This window comes from Zootermopsis nevadensis, unplaced genomic scaffold (assembly GCF_977971745.1).
Source record: "Zootermopsis nevadensis isolate Lab colony 2312 unplaced genomic scaffold, Znev_1.0 Znev_ptg000027l, whole genome shotgun sequence".
NCBI lineage: Eukaryota > Metazoa > Arthropoda > Insecta > Blattodea > Termopsidae > Zootermopsis > Zootermopsis nevadensis.
Genome location: NW_028259159.1, coordinates 5003374 through 5021618, shown reverse-complemented (window position 1 = coordinate 5021618; position 18245 = coordinate 5003374). Strand labels below are relative to the sequence as shown.

The window sequence follows — 18245 nt, the reverse complement described above, 5'->3', positions numbered from 1 at the left end:
TATGGTATAAATAGATTTGGCACTTCGATTCTTTTATTTCCGATTGAAATATCGATTTTAAAATAGCGAAGCCTGCGTGTAATTTTTTTTCCGTGTCTGAGATAATTTATATACATTATATTTGAATTGCTAATGTAAAAAACTTTCTGCAGCGCTATGCAAATAAGAAGAACTGTGAATCTTGAATAACAGAACAAGTCTGACGATACACTGAAAACTTAATTTAAATTCAATAAAATAATCGAGGAGTAAAATAATTATTTTACGAAACTCAAAATTATTGTTTCGTGTCACCTTGTTTAATACTGATATTCTTTCATAATAAACTTTTGTAAAATTACGTAAGTTTCATTTGTAGTTTATCTAACGAAACTGTTAGTACCTCAGACTATGTATTTTTATTTATATATAGTATTTTAAACGGAGTTTATTAAGAGGAAACACCATGTGGCAGATTTTAGGCGTATGTGGAGATATGATACTGAATTCAGTCTTACAAATAATACGCTACATTTTAGACTGCTTTCACATGTCTCAGGATCCACTAACGGCCTCTTTTGAACGTTGCTAAAACATTTTTGGTACCATAAAAGTCGGGGAAATTCTGAATAGCATAGTAACAATCAACGTCTAAAGAATTATTTTGCTCTATGAACAAAATTCCAGTATCAATAACAAAAGCTGATTGCTATACTAAAGCATCTTCACATCTGGGTATAAAAATTATACTTTAAAATAATGTTATGATATAGAATTTATTTCGAATCCCTATTGACTGAAAAATTCCATGAAAGTCTAAATTTTATTTAGGTCATGCCATAACACGGGCGGATAAAATCTTACTTTTCACCGCGTAGACCCCGAGTTAAACCACGGATGACGTCAAACTATGTATATTCCCGGTCAACGTTGTGGCACTGGAGCGAAACTTCCTCTCCGAGTTCTTCTGTCCCCCCCCCCCCCCTTCTGATCATCATTCCACCAGTACCCCACACTCATCTATCACCGTCCCATGAGATGTGCGATAGCCCTGACCAAGGAACACGTTATCATACACTCGGTCCTAATTTAGGGGGGGGGGGGGGGGGGGTCGTCGTATCTGCCCCAGACATTTTGCTGGTCTCCGCATAAAGGTAGTTAGTTTTAAGATTAGATATCATTTTCGTCTCACAAGTACTTCCTTTTTATGCAAACATTCTTCCTTTGCAACTCATTACACAATTCTGTACTGTATTTCAATTCGTTTAACCATACCTCAGCGCTAGAGTTCAGTTTCGTTAGGTCTTTTTTCTACTGCCGAAGTCCACAAGTAAATCCTCCGGTCTTTTCCTTCCGTCCATTGTTTAAAATCTGTCCTTAATTACACTTCTCTGCGTAAAACAGTACACGGTTTACAAATTATGTTGAAGCAAAACCAGACTTATATTTTATTTCAAAACGAGAGTTAGATTCGTGCGCACTAAATACGTATATACGTCCGCAGTGTTGTAAACCTGGTAAGGAACAACTGAATTTCCAAGCCCCTTTTCCTGCTGTGATCGTAAACTGCCTTTATATACCATATATTTTGCAGGGAAAAAAAAGATTTTCTGGTTTTAAGAGGAAAAATGTATTGTTCATACGTGTCGCTGTGTGTATGATATGACGCATTCACATCGATGTTCAAAACGTTGTCGACTTCTATCTGCAGTAAAGAGTATTAAGAGAAAGGAAACAAACAGATATAACATTTTACAAAAGGATTTAATTTAAAAAAAAATTAGAGGATCACGGCACAAAAATAACTTTTTTCGTTCATTCGGGTTTATTCAGTTGGAAATTGCATATGGGTTTTTAATCACGCTGAAGATGAAAAATTATCTTTTTAACTTGACAGGTACTTTGCTACAACCGTAAGCTATTGGACAAATTATATTTCTGGCCTTATATTTCGCCTCTGCTCTCAGTAGGCAAGCCCCGTGAATCCTGTTTACCAGCGACACACTTAAGCCAATCCTGTCATTAAAATATAACATAATTTATGGATGACAAATCAATAAAACTTGGGGTAAACTGCTTAACATAGTCTCTCTGATGAAATATCACAAGAAGTCTTGTGCAGTCGTGAGAATTGTTGCCTGCAATAATCTATTTCTTTACGGCCAATCAGATGTCAAGGAATATTAATTACCGACGACTGAAATTATAATCTAGTTTAAAATATTAAATTACTGGTATATCCTAACTGTTTTTTCAACGTGACACTCTCAAAATGTAGGAGTTACAATGGAGTTGGGAATCTTACTAAAGATTCTGCTATTTACACTTAGAAACGTTATGAAATAAAACTGTTCACAAACGAACGCGCGTATTTTAAACTGTTACTTCAAAATGAATTGTCAGTGTTTTATGTTCGTAGCTCTAGTGTATGTAACTTTGATTTGTTAGTATTGTAACCGGTTATCTTAAGTTTAGACTATTTATTAGTGACATTCTAGTGACTAAACATGACCGCATACTTAAGTTTTCTTTGCGTCCTGTTCTACACTAATCTCATTACCAAAGTCATTCAAAATAAAACCAGTGTTTATACACATTAGCACATGCTTACGGCAAGGAATATTCTATTTTAGTAACAGGAAAACGTCACTCAGGATAGTGACAAGGCAAAGGACTTGGTCGAACGGAGAGACAACTTTTTACCTTCGCCACAGTGTCCAGATCATCTCTAAAGCAGACATATTCTCATATCCGTAAGGCATCGCTTTCTTCCATCCAGTAAAGTAAAGTAAAGTTTGTCCCACTATACGTCATGTAGGCGTTTGGGGTGAGTGGAGGTAAAGCTCCTCTCTTCCTTGACCTCGGCACTAGATGGGGGTAAGTGGTCAGCATCACGCCCCGGCCGGCTTTACCCCCGGGAAAGGACCCCGGTACCCATTGTAGAGGAGGCTGGGTGGGCCCCAGAGCCGGTCTGGACGCGGAGGCTAGAGGAAAAATCCTCTGCCCCCGTCGGGGATCGAACCCCGGTCGTCCAGCCCGTAGCTAGTCACTATACTGACTGAGCTATCCCGGCTCATTCTTCCATCCAGTAACAAGTTTAAAAATGTATGGAGTCATACCTCAACTCCCCCGAAAATCTATTTAATTACAAGGGGAGTTTTATCTTTATTACCTATATCCCCATTTGTAACAGAAAATTTATATGACAACCAGTGTGTTATGACTTGCCTATATTACCGACTGCTAACTGCAATACCGCATTTTCTGTATCGTTCTTACGGATTGTAACTGAAACAGTGATAGTGTATACAGAGTCACAGCAATAAATCTGGTTTATTAGTAATCAGCGAGTGAGAAAGCGATGTCTCAGTTTCCTAACTTTTCGTTCGACCTGTACATTTCTTTCTCATCTCTCAACGTCATATCTGAGGACTATATCAAAGACACAGGCTTCTTTGACTGACAAACCGAAAGTGAATATCGACTTATGCAAAGTTGTTTTGACTTGCCCTATCCACACGCCCTGTGCCCTTCGCAATGAAGATGAAGTCTCTTGTTTATACGCCAAGATGCAGTTTTTAAGCAGTGTTTTCAAAAGAAATGCTGTGATTTGTACTGCCCTGTATTCCATTTAAACACAAGTCCTTAGTTACATTTATACATTAAATCGGAACACCAACTCATCTTTAATTTCATATTTAGGATTTCATGAGCCCACGTTTGCGAAAAACCTTCTGTTTTTATTATCATAACTAAAATAGACGGTTCAGTTTTTATACCGTCATCAAATCAAACAATAAGGGATGGGCAGGGCATGTAGCACCAAAGAATACAACATTTCTGACAGAGAAGCTGAAGGAGAAGACCAGTTAGGATATCTTGGTGCAGGCGAAAGGATATTATTAAAATCGGTCTTAAAGAAATATGATGCGAAATTGATCTCTGAATTCATCTGGATCAGGGTATAGTCCAGTGGTGCGATTACGTGTGCAAGGCTAATGAACCTTTGCGTTCCATAAATGTGGGAATATTTCGACCACCTGAGCGAATCTGCTCCGCACAATTAGTTGGTGAAATCAGAGCATACAATACTGGTTCGCGTGGTGGTAGTTTTTGTACCAAACATTAGACTCGAAGTTAAAAAGGGATAAACACGAAGGGATACAAACGTGGGCGCTTTAAGTAACAACGTAATTTCTATGTGTTAGTGAAATTTCGATCTCGAAATTAAAGTAACTCACAGTATGTAGAGTTTTCTGACAAATCAAGTACCTTACAAAATTGGATAGAAATACGAGTGGGAAGACAGAAAACAAATCACGAATATTCTACACATGCAAAGTACAAGATAAGAGAAACGCCTTCAACGAATAGGTGAACATCAGATACCTGACACTAGTTTACAACATACAACTACAGGATGAAGATATTTTCTGAAATGATGTGAAAGATTTATTAACGACGCCGAAAGAAGCTATGCCATGAAGTTTGGAAAAAAAAATACTCGTTCCACGTGTCGAAACAGTTCGTCGTGTTTTTACGCCAACAGCTCGGATGTGTGATAACACCTGTCTCTACTCATTTTAAAATGATGATTACCTAAGGTAAGGATTCGACAGCACACACCTTTAAGGAACGTAAACATCCGTGTCCAATTCTCTAATGTTCATCCAGTATCTCACTCATCAATCTATCTCCCTGTCAGTACTGTGTTAGCATCAACTAATCCAGGGAAATGTGTCGTTACTGAAGCGCCCATGACTTCTAGTAGTCTAAAAGAAGGCTTCTCAAACTTTTTTGTACTTGGTACCCTTGATGAAGTCAAAGGAAATTCTGGTACCCCTTGAAAAAACGAAAACAATTTAAAAAACTTTTCAATAAACTAATCTCATATATTACTTTACATTTTTCGATCATTATTGCAGGGGAATTTTGTAACAAGCTACAAGACAGCATGGCGTCATAACTCTTAAACACCACAACGGGCATATTCAGAGCTACGAAAAATCAAATTTCACGAATAGTCAATGTAAACAATTTTTTTCCTGCCTCACTAACTCGATATACCCACATTTTCTTTGAAATCAAGACAACGATAAAGAAGTCCTACCTGATGAGACCGCATCCTTACAGAGGACAATGAAAAGAGAAACTTATTTTCAAATTAACAATCAAATTTGAGACAACTTTCCTGTTCAGGAAAAAAAACCCTCATAGAATAATAGTAAAATAATTCGTGGCTTACCCTGAGCTGAACAACGAGTTTCACACGCACCTGCAAAAATAAATAAATAAATAATCTGTGACATTGATGTTGCACAAAGAAACAAAACAGAAATAAAGCAGCAAATGTTTTTAAAATATTAAGGTGGCTGCCTTCTAGAATTCTGACCTGTGTAGTGAGAGACACTGACTGATGTTTCCGAGGAACCTTCTGCCTCCATCATCAAGGCGGTGGTAGAAAAATAAACCTTCGTCCCACTGCTACATTTGTAAACTGTTCATTCTATACTTTCAGAGGAGAAATGTTTTCATGGGAGGTAGTATTGAACAGAGCATGCGCAGAGCGTGTCATACTAACCTACCTACATTGTCTTGTTCCACTTACCATATTTGTTTCAAGACCCATTATGTTATAGTATTTCTATTCCTGGGATTCATAATGGTCTGTTGTATTCTGTATTTCTGATTAAAATTTTGCACCTTGTTATCGTGATTTCTCCAACTTCCTGTTATTTTTTGTCTCTAGGGTTCAAATAATCTCCTCGACAACGCGCTCCTAACACCCTCGATTTACGTTCTTTTCTTTTGAAGACCAGAATTCATAGCAAAAAAACAACGGGTCAGACTGCAGTTCTGTATAATCGGATCTTTAAGTTTTCAATCAAGAGACAAGAAGACGATTTTTCCGAGTGTAATTTTCTCTTAAAAGTCTTCGCAAATGTAATTTGGATTTGTTGTTGTTAGCATACATACTGAACTTTGGTTTTTATCCATTCACATCAGGAGATCTAAGAAAAATAATAAGCACAGTGACACATACACTTATCCATTAAACAAACGAGGGTTAAGTTGGTACTGTAATCACAAATTCAGTTACTTGCATTGTGTATTTTCCACTTTAATCACACAAGAATAATCTCGCAATCCCTTCCACCCACAACCACCACCGGTGGGAATATGTGACGTAGTGACCACAAAGCAACAGTGCTGAGTAAATCCAGGTCCTCTCACGGGAAGACTAGGCCTCTTGGAAGCTGTTCCAGAATCCTCCACGCCCCAGTGGGCTGAGCTCACGATGTTCAAAGGAAACATCTAGCTCTGTCTCTCCATGTTGCAGACTGTGTCCTCTTTGCAACACAATATTTACATCGTACTCAGAACGTGATATAATCACGAGTGACGGAAGAGAATATTTCCATAAAATTCGCGGTTTACAGCTTTCGCATGAAAATAGAATTAATTCGAAGATTCGGTAAATTTCTACAAGAGTGCCGTTTTGCTCAAGAACCAAGCCGTGAGGGCCTGCAAAGGAAAAGGAGGTGAAGCTCCATACATTCTAGATCTTGGGAGTAATATGAAGATGAGTACCTAGCTTCACGATACGGCCGTTTTATCCCACCCAATTTTACCAGGGTACCCACTGTGTAGATCACATAAGCGTTCTTATCAGGGCCGAAAATAAAACCTGGACAGTCTACCCAGTAGTTGGATTAACTTAATTATATATTGTTAATAATAGATTTAACACAAAAAACTCTTATTTTTTTAAAAAAAGTTGATGTTTTTTCAACTACATTCAAACTCGATTCAAATATTTGTGGATAAGTTTAAATGCGATGATGCGGTTTCCACACAAACATTACACCAGATGAGCAAATGTATACTTTTCTAACTGAACCACAGAGTCACTGTCCCCTTACATAAGACGGAGAACTAATTCGTTCTAATTTCCTGCTTCTCTTTTCATACCATGTTTATTTATGTTTCATTAATATTTGTTAACTTGTGTTTTTCATTCATTAGGACCCTCTCCCGTGTTACCTATCTCTTCTTGTCATGTGTACCAGTGTAAGCGTAACTACCCAGAGGACCTATTACATAAAAGTTGATGATGACATTAACAGTACGTCCTAGTTCAGAGTTCACCTCTTTCTCTACCTACCTACACGCAACAGTCCCCTTCAGGAGCTACTAATTCGTTCAGTTGGTCAAAATATTCCCTAAACTTCATGTAATCTCCATTGCCGTGTTACCAAGGGCCCTCCTTCGGTTCCTATCCCGTGCCAGATAAATCCAATCAACATTCCCAAAACCTACTTCCTTTCGCTCTAATTTTATATTACCCTCTCGTCTGCGCCTAGGTCTTTTGAGTGGCTTCGTCCATTCAGGCTTTCAAACCAAACTTCTGAATGTACTTTTCGTAGTTCTCGTGCATGCTACATGTCCAGCCAATCTTATTCTCCTTGATATAAGAAGAAATATATCTTACACTGAATACCTTTACTATAACAACAGGTAAATGTGAATAAAAAAAAGGGACATTTGAAAAATTAATACTTTGATGGATGATGGAGAATAATGGAAGATGGTATACGCCAACATAGTTTACATGCAGAAATAACACATCGGAAACACTGGGAGTTAACAATAGTCTCATGTCAGTTTCATAATCCTTACAGTCCTAAGTTATTAACTCTTATTTCAATATCCTCCAACATTACGTAATTCTGATTTAAGAACCTATTATCCTATTTGCATTTCCACGACATTCAGAATATGTTACATGCATTATGGAACACGGTCTGAGTACATTATCCTCGTAACTTAGACATAAAATCGCCTTAGAGACGGATTAGTGAGGCTGGAGCACGGACAAGAGTTAAAAATATAACACTAATATCGGCACTTCCAGGCAGAGATTTAGTAAACGTTCCACTGTGGCGATTAATCGACGGATGGATGTCTATACCACACGCCGGTTTTGCAAGAGTTTCCACTATTCTACACAGAAGAGAGTATCAACAGGAATGAGAAGGGTCTCATCATGAAATGCAATGATGTCAGATATAATTTAATTAAATCTTTCAGTACGCAACGGCAGAGTAATGTTGCTTAGATGTTAATTTTAAATGTAATATCAAAACGTAGGATTATATTTTAACAGTGCCGACTCTCATGGCTGCTTCAGGATCATCTCTAAGTAAAGAAAAGTTTACTATTTACTAGGTTTTTTTCAGTTTATAAACGAGTATTTAATGCCCTCATTTTGATCTTCCCGTTCTACGCACGGATTTAATTCCATATTACACTCTCTTTGTGCGGTGAGCACAATATAAACGTAGGCCTTTAATAAACAGAGGTCTAATCTGAAGCGACTTTCACCCCCGAAATTAATAAAAGGATTTCGACGAAATTTATATTACGATTTCTTCGTGTATTTGTATCAGCCTAACGTATCTCATATTTAAAAACAACTTTTCGTCAGAAAATTTGTACAAGAAATTAAATACAGACATTATTTACATACAGAAATATCACATGAAATATTAATAAATATGATGAATGTTAATAGGATTTTGCAAGTACATGGGGCAGTCATTGTTGGGCAGCTCAGAAAATCAACAATGAATAAAACAATGGAAATATGGTAGCCCACATAAAATTAGAGCAGAAGGAAATTTTGGCTGTCAGCTGTATGAATGGTTTTGTAACAATGGATTATACGTGTTGGTTACACTTAAAATTTATTAACGTTGTTTAGGGCTTCTCAGGATTTTAAATACACTCACTATTCGCTACGAAACTGAATTATCACAGTTACGTGTGAGTAGAAAACATTAACTTCTATCTTCACTTTGACTTTTAACAAAATTATACGGATATCCAAACCAATTAGATAAGTAAACTGTTACGAGCTAGTCTTCCAACAACAACAGTATCGGATGTAACCGGAAAGCAATGATATGAAAACATCCGGGCACAGCCCAGGTTGAACAAACATGCTATCCTGACCCATGCACATGGTCTATTTCGGATAATCAATAACATTCACAGCCGTGTCTTCTCCTTTGTGAAACAGCCTGTAGGCACATTACCTTAACAAATGACGCTCTATATTCATGTTCTCAGAGACGAAAGAAAGAATCCAACAAGACGAAGTCGGTGATTCGAACTTTTCACCAGATGTTGTTAGGCCGATACATGTCGGAGATACAGAATACGTAATCCGTCAGCTTAGCTCACATGAAGATAACAAGAAATGTGCAAAGAAAATCTCCGGAGAAACAAATAGAATTCTTATTTCGTATTCGGAAGATTCATGGTTCAAACAACGGTCCTAATACAGGCTATCTTCACTGATTACTCGCGTGTTTACTCAGTCCCCCCAGAAAATTTCGGGATAGTGCCTTAAATTAGGCCACAACAGATCTCTCCATACGTAAGATTTGAGATTTTCACAGCGGTGAGTATGAAGATTTCTGTCTTCTGGGTTGTTGTGCTGTGTAGTCTGGTCGATGTTTACCAACGTTTCAGAGGTCATACTGCCTCCATCATCAGGGCGATGAAGATTTCTTTCTTCTGGGTTGTTGCGCTGTGTAGTCTGGTCGATGTTTACCAACGTTTCAGAGGTCATACTGCCTCCGTCATCAGGGCGATGAGTATGAAGATTCCTGTCTTCTGGGTTGTTGCGCTGTGTAGTCTGGTCGATGTTTACCAACGTTTCAGAGGTCATACTGCCTCCGTCATCAGAGTATGAAGATTTATGTCTTCTGGGTTGTTGCGCTGTGTAGTCTGGTCGATGTTTACCAACGTTTCAGAGGTCATACTGCCTCCGTCATCAGAGTATGAAGATTTATGTCTTCTGGGTTGTTGCGCTGTGTAGTCTGGTCGATGTTAACCAACGTTTCAGAGGTCATACTGCCTCCGTCATCAGAGTATGAAGATATCCGTCTTCTGGGTTGTTGCGCTGTGTAGTCTGGTCGATGTTAACCAACGTTTCAGAGGTCATACTGCCTCCGTCATCAGAGTATGAAGATTTCTGTCTTCTGGGTTGTTGCGCCGTGTAGTCTGGTCGATGTTTACCAACGTTTCAGAGGTCATATTGCCTCCGTCATCAGGGCGATGACCACACAGCGCAACAACCCAGAAGACAGAAATCTTCAGATATTTCCATATATTTTATTGAACGCATTTTTTGATGCTATATAATTTGAAATACAGTCTGAGAAAATCTGCCTCAATATTCTAGGCTGAAGGTGGAAGTAGTACGTTCCTCCGAAACGTGAAATTACCCACCTATGTCTCAGGGTGTCTCAATGCAGAAGACCACCTTAAACATTTGTGCTAAACGCCTAGCTTCCCGTAAATTTGCAGCTGAAGATAGAAATATAGTGGAAACGTAGGTTACTAATAACCTAACCTTACTTTCAGTCTCCTAGATTTTTAAATACCTTCTTTAGGGCTTTAATATCAACAGACATTAATGTTATAGAGGCTAAGTCGACGCTATTAAATTAGCACGTGTGTTTTCCATCTCAATCTTCGTGATGACAGTTCAGAAACATCTACGTAATTCTGGAGAAATACGGATAAGAGGAGAACCACTTATAACTGTTCTAAGCTACGCGCACTGAAGTTTTGAGAAATGCGAAGAAAACTTTCTCTGCACTAAATTAACAAGGCATGCTTCAGACACGCTAATTAGCTATGAAAATTGATTACTATGCAAATTGCTACTACCGTTCTATGCCTCTTAACGGTGAGACGGAAGGGCCCTACGTAAATTTTGGGGTAGGAGACAACCAAGTACAGATAAAATTCATCGCGTGTATGTACACACACCCACACACCTCCTCCAATTTTCGTAAGGTGTTATAGAATTAAAATACGAAAGTCTGGCTTATTAAAACTCAACATTATATATTGTTATTTTTATAAATTTAAACAAGAACACTTTTTGCACTCATACGTCTTGTCATTTTCACGGTTGCCTGTACCAGTGTCCATAAGTTTTTAATTCCGTGATATTCTTTCTGCATGGCCTATCCTCTAGGCTTGTATTTTCTTAACTATTGTAAATGTTACTTCGAAACCATCGCTCTTATGAAGGAGATGGTTAAGTATCCGTTCAACATCAGTAAATTTTTGTAACATTACACATTGTCTCATAAGACAAGTCATTTTATATTTTAAGCGTCGTCAAAGCATGAAAAGAAACCAGCAAATTTTCTTTACAAAGGATAAATTCATAATTTTATAGAGGAAACATTTCTCTTAGAACGATATGGCAGACATGAACTTGCTTTCACCAGACCCATATTTAATGTTAGGTTAGGTTTTCAGATCCACCAAATGGATATTCTCCATTAGTTCATATAATGCAGCTGACTCTTTGTTACAGCTCTTTGCTGTGCTGTTTCTGGTTTTAATAACATTTCCCCTCTGGCGGTGTACCTTTAAATGGCAAATACAGCACAATATTGTTTTAAAACACACACAAAATAACAAAAGAGTAACATCTTCACAATATTTACGATACCCTACAGGCAGTACGTCTGGTGTATAGATTATTTTCTTTCTTTTTCTCAATAAATAGGATCCTTTTCATTTCCGAGGTTAGTTGTTCTATGCATCGTCGTGTTTTATTTCAACGTATGTAGAAAAATAGATTTTCTTCTATGATAATCTTTGAAAATATTTATATTCAAAATTAAAGCCACGAAAAATCTTCCTTTAGCATCAAAGCAATCATTGTAACGAAGTAAATGCCCTTTATGGCGATATAATATTACAATCCATTGCAGGAATATTATATTCGATATTTTTTATTGTGTGAGGTGTATTTTATTCTAATAATGACTTCCACGTACAGTTTATTTCTGTGAAATAGATCACTGTCGCTTTTCGTCAAAACACAGTTGCGCAACAAACTAGCAAATTTAACAGAACACGATCTAGATAATGATCTAGAATTTCAAATATTTCTCCAAAACACAAACATTTGACTACGAACAATGAAAAATATTTGTGACCTTGCAGTGTGATACCTTAAGATTAAAAAAGAAATGTTTACACGTGTCTAATACAGACCTGAAGTGCCGAAAAATGACTCAGCTCTTATAACAAAGATCAAAACTGACAATACTTTACAACAAATTTTTTCATATTTTTAAATATGCAATTTGGTACGAAGTACTGCGCCTTACGCTAACGCAAACAATAAAATCCGGAAAGGTTTCTGCAGACGTCATTATATCTTCTTTCGGTTTTATCCTTTATCAACCTTCATTATCGAATATAAGGAAACCATGGAAAAGAATCCCTTTTTGAACAGACTTCTCACAAGATCGCTGACGTCACACTTCTCCTATCGCTTTACCCTATCTGTTGAGGCACGACATCTCCGGACATGTTCGGACTGTTGTCAATTCCCGCAGATCCTGTGCGATTCACCGCGTGTAACGCGAGATTTCCTTCCCCTGCCCACCAGTGCCTCACAGTCATCTGTCACTGCCATTAAGGCGTGCGGTTGGCATAACCAGTCAGGGCGTTGTCATGGACCACGTCCGGACGTTCAGATGTCGCTCACAGAAACTGTCTGATCACAGGGCCAGAAAACGCGGAATTCGAAATTTTGTATGAGGCAGAGATAACGTATCGATTACACAAGATCTTCATTCAGTGAGTGGGGGCGAAAATCGAGATTTTACCACCGAAAATTTGCAGAGTTGAACGTCACTTACATCTTCACATGGACAGAATCTATTAAAAAAAAAAATGGCGGATATATTCCGTTCCCACCGAATAGGTCTAGATAAGTATCTTTGCCATAACAAAAGCAATTAGAAACTTACGTATTTTTAAAAGAAACGGTATCAATCAGGCAGAAACATACAAAGTATTTTAGAATTCTCTTGAAACTTTAGACAGGCGACAGAAAATGTCTGAGCGTTAATGTCTGTCCTTGTCTCCATACTCCAGCTGTTACTTGGAAATGTAATGGAGCAGGTTACATTAATAATCTTGCAAGCAGAGAGTAGATGAGACGCAATGCGATTAACATGAAGAGAAGCAAAACGACACAAGTGTTTCATTGAAGTAATCTTGATGAATTAGAAAACAAAGGTCCCCAACGAATTAGAAAAAATTCCAATAACTTAATTTTAAAATAATTAACTTCTTAGTGAAGGACCTTTGGTAAAAAAAAATAATATTCGATCGTCTGATAAAAACATTTTACAGATTTACAGATTCAAATAGGTTCTAAATTGCTATCAGTAATTAGATACATATTATTATTATCCCATTAAATATTCACCACTTTATAGGGTATGTACTTCCATGGACCCGAGACAAACCTTGCCCCTGAGGTACATAGGGCAGCAGCTACTTCCGAAATACATTTTGTTTTTAATACGTATTACATGTATTATATAGTTTTATTGTGAGGGATGACTATATATTTTACGACAGCGTTTTCGAATGATGTACGAAGATCCTAAAATTGCAGTTTTCTGAAGTTCCCTGATGTCGTGTTCGCCCGGGATGCTGGCCAAATATTTTCCGAGTGACTTGGAGACAGTTCCAGTCGCTCCTATAATTATTGGGATTACTGACGAAATGAAAGTTCAAAGCCATTTCCCTTTATAATGTAATGCGGAAGGAAGCTCATACAATGAAAAATACAATGGAACAGAGCTTGCAAACATAAGCCATTTGTTTTATTATCCTAACCAAATGGTATCAAAGCTATTCTGAACCTCTGTCCCTGTGTGTAAAGAATTACCAGATTAAGAAAACAGTCAATGGTACTGTTTCTTTTGAAGACAACTAGGATAAACATTTTGTTCGGTTCTAAGAAAACCTACAGGTGGGAAGTGAATTCAGAACAGATGAAGTACACAACAATGGGAGTATTAAATAAGGCCATAACCTAACAACTGAAAGATTCTGGTTAAACAACAATGCAAAAGAAAACGAGAAGCAAATCTGTTTAATGTTTATAGTTCAGACAATAAAAATGCATTCTATTTGTAGTACGAATTATTTTAATTCGGCTTATCAATTCTTAACACCAATTAATGAAAGATTCTTAGCTGCACAAAATGTATTCGAAAAGTCTTGTATACCTTACCACATTCCACTCTTGATAACTGAAGTTCATATTTAATGCAGTCCCTCACGAATATAAATTAATCTACTGACCGCTGGGTGGAACTTCGCCTTTAAATATTGGTAACTGTATTTTCTGTTCAGTTAACATGTATATTCATGCTTGAAATCACTCTGACTCTAACAAAGGCGTACTTTGCAAACTACATCTGTAACTGGTAATTCGGAATTATAGCTGAAAGCACAGATGGCGTATATTTATGTATCACACAAGAACACAGCAAATAGTTTTATGGTTCTGAATTCGTTTTGTTTTATTCTAGAACAATACTCGGTTTAAAAAGCAAATGCTTAATTTCACTTCTTTAAATATCCGATGAACAAAGTATATTTTGTAACCTCCCAATTCCACACACGACTGTAAAACCGTCTATACGAAACTCTCATAAAACCTGTTTCTTTAAAAGCAGAATAAATATCAAAATGTTTGTCCTGTACCTACATCACGCAGCATCAAATGGTTCGATGATATGTAAATAATAAATTGGAAAAGACATGGAGGCGAGATGTATCGATTTTAAATTAATGGAGGATAACACCAAACTCCTGACAGCAAATAATTAATATCGAGTTATACAATGCACTCTACACCAAATAGGATAATTTAATAAGTAATTAAATAAATCTGTCAAATACATTGTATCATTCTGCTTATAATCCTTCATTGTTCCAACTCTCCCCTACTAACCTAAAGATTAATATATGAAAACTACATAATTTTACCTGCAGTTTCACAAACGTCTCAAATTCTAAAAGTTCTGATATTTTGGAATAAAATGTTGAAAATGGTACATCTATCTACGTAGGATTAAGATAAAGAAATTCTAAAAATGTCCCACGAAGAGCAGAAACACAGTGTTTTTAATCGCCTATTTAGCTGCAGTTACCAAGCCATGAAGGGGAAACAAGTAACGCATCTAAAATTGTGGATGGAATACCCCTTGGTCTATTAAAATATTAAAAGAGGTCGTAGAGGATTAGAATGTGATTGAACAAGCTGAATATGAGTTACAATGAAAAGATTTTGCGAGCTTGTTTTTAAACCACGAGTTTCCGTAATAGACAATTTCATATCCATAAGCTTATCAGAATGTCTACAAAATCAAATTTTGGAGAAAGGGATGGATATGAACCAATAATTAAACACGCCCAACAAATTGTTATGTAAATCAACATTTTTAAAATTTTTATAAAAATTCCAGGGATGAAAGAAATTATGCGTTAATTTTATGGTATTGTGATGTATCGTGAAGAAGGCATGAAAATGTTAACTTCACTTCTGTTCCCAGAATAAGTCACGTCTTCTCTGCGGCTCTAATTCATCATGACAAAATGAATTTATAATCGCAAAAAAAATTGAAACAAGTAAATGACTTGATAATTGGTTTATATCCAATTAAACAGCATAGCTTGTTACCAGGCATTAAACAAATATTGAACAAGCGCATATGATAAATCTAATTACACATCAAACTGTCAGAACACGTTCAAGCTGAAATGAATCCTTCACAGTGTATAAACAACGTCAACAAAATTATACTTTCAAAACGCCAAAAAATGCCTCATCACGTTTCGAGATATATTACGAACAAATTGAATAATTCATAATGAATTAACTATCTAGCCACGAAAACAAAAAGGTGGCACGAAGCTGAAACCAGAGTTCGCCAATAAACACCATTCCGAGCCAGTTTATTCCATTTTCAACCTCAGAACACTTTCATCAAAGTTTCGTTGCAACGACTTACATGTTCTCCATACGTAAAATATTATAGATATGGTAATAATGGAGAGTTCTGAAGTGAAAATAACTTCAGCATTTTGTATCGACAACCTGCGCTAACATAATTTCACTAAATTATACAATTTTTCCTCCACAATTTATAGAAATATTTAAATTGCAATACATTTACAACAAGAATAATGCGATATATATATATATATATATATATATATATATATATATATACGTAACTTATCAAAAGGGCTAATATGGAAAATATGTACATACGATACTGTATTAATCCTCCTTATTGTAGCTGAATACTATGCATAAAGCTATCCATTCCTCTTACTCATTACGTTGTATCGATTTTGTCACTTGTGTTAACAAGCCAGGAAACCCGGACCCTGAAACCACTGCTCTGAATGTGACACGCCCAGCAAAACATGCCACCAGAACTACAGAGAGTCGACTCCGTGTTAACCAGTTACATCCTGCTAACGGCTACATGAGCTGTATTAAAATCTGTGTTAAAATTCAGATAAGTAGCACACTAGACGGAAATGCTACAGGAAAGGGGGGGAACATTTGGTTGTTATATCTATAGATAGGAGGATAATATTAAACTGGATTTTAAGTAAGTGGATTCTGATGTTTTGAAATGGATTAATTTATAAGTCGGAATAGGATTCGGTAGCGGGAACCTGTGAACACGGTAATAAGTAACACAAGTTTTGGTTCTCTGAAAAAGCAGTGAATTTGTTTAGTAGCTGATTGACTTTGCATTCTTCAGACTGCATTTGCTCAATGGAGATATTTAATTTAAACGACATTCGTGCCTAAACTTATAGTTGCGGGCTAGAAGTACTTTTTCGATGACACTGTCTTAAAAATCATAGCCAATGAAGCTAAGGGTGTTAGCAAACCCTTCCACGTGTCGGTAAGTAAGATATAATCAAGTATCAGACTTGGGAGATTTGAGATTCTCAAGGCGGTGAAGAAGACAAAGTTATTCTTCTAGTTTTGAAGCCGTTTGAATTTAAGTAAACAAAGAAATTTCGTAGAAACATAACGTCTAAGCCCGAAAGAACAACATTAGAAAATAGGGAAATGAGGTATGTGGAGTGGAGACTCATCTGGTTCAGAACCGGGAACGGTGGCGTGCTCTTACCATTACTGTAATTAAAATCGACTTCTGTAAAGGCAGAATTTTTTTTTTTTTTAATAGCTGAGCGAGGTATTATTTCCCCAAGAAAATCTTTGCTGCACGAAGCAGCGTTTTTACACAAACATTTTACAACCTTCGTCCAACAGACGCAAATGCCAGTACTAGCGATTCTTTTGTGAAAGCGACTGAAATATCAGGAACAGGCAGGAAGTGAAATCTTGAATAAAAGTGATGAATAAAAACAATTCTGATCTTTCAAGCACTAACCTTCATTTGAGGCCAAGATGGTATTCGCTCAGTCATACTATTAGGTCTTGCAAAATTGGAAGTCCAATCCACTTTAAACCTTCGCTTCACACTCAACTCATACCGACGTTCCTGCAATGTGTGCAGAAATGAAGAAAGCAGAAACTTTTGAAAAAAAAAAACCTTCTCAAGTTCGATGTTAAAGTTCAGGAAATATGTAACAAATCTATCAAACTTCATTGTGACTTCTGAGTTCACGGTGATTCGGTGGTGATATTGGCTTTGTTTCTAGACAATTGCACCGTATGTATGTAAACTGTATTACCGACGTTTCGGAAATCCTTAATATCTCCAATTTCAAGAAAATGGAACGACCATTGAATGACCCCTGGTGATATTTGTAGTACATATGGCAGTTCCATGGCCCGTAAAAAGGATCCACAGGTATTTATTTCACCAATTAAAAGAACATGACGCACATAAATCATTAATAAGTTTAAAACAATCGCAGTGACCAAAACATAAAGTTAGTAGCGAGCCGAAATCCTGCACTGTAATTTCTGCAGTAGGAAAAGGCTGAAAGGAATAAGACGAAATACTGGGTTCATGGTCCCGTCTGTTTCCTGCCAAGTAAAAGCAAGTCAGTAATGTCACTTTTCTCCACCATAAACTAATGGACCCATCTGCTATTCCTCAGACTAACCTGTCTTTTACCAGTTACCTGTTTCCACCATCTTTGAATGACCCCCCCCCCCCCCACCACCAAAATATTTTTTTTATCATTATAGACTAGATTTTTATAGATGTTTCCGAATGTCTAGACAAAAAAAAATGTGTAGGCCTATGACGTTTCGAAAGCTTTGTCTGTCTCCGTCCTGTGACGTAAGCGCCTATTCTGTGGGTTTTGTTGTTTATGCAGAGTGAAATTTTTATTCAACGCCTTCGAATTCGTCG

General features: G+C 36.9%; 1 protein-coding gene across 15 annotated transcripts in view; it reads right to left on the bottom strand.

Annotated features, from left to right (window-relative positions):
• The window catches only part of LOC110832276 (metabotropic glutamate receptor 2), a 299409-nt gene that overhangs the window by 250732 nt on the left and 30432 nt on the right, over positions 1–18245 (bottom strand). Inside the window, exon 2 of one of the 15 annotated variants that reach the window (XM_087356482.1) lies at positions 5225–5254. The exons of the other annotated variants lie outside the window; for them this stretch is intronic. The gene's annotated coding sequence lies outside the window, so the exon portion shown is untranslated. The remainder of the gene's footprint in view (positions 1–5224; positions 5255–18245) is intronic. 15 annotated transcript variants of the gene reach the window in all.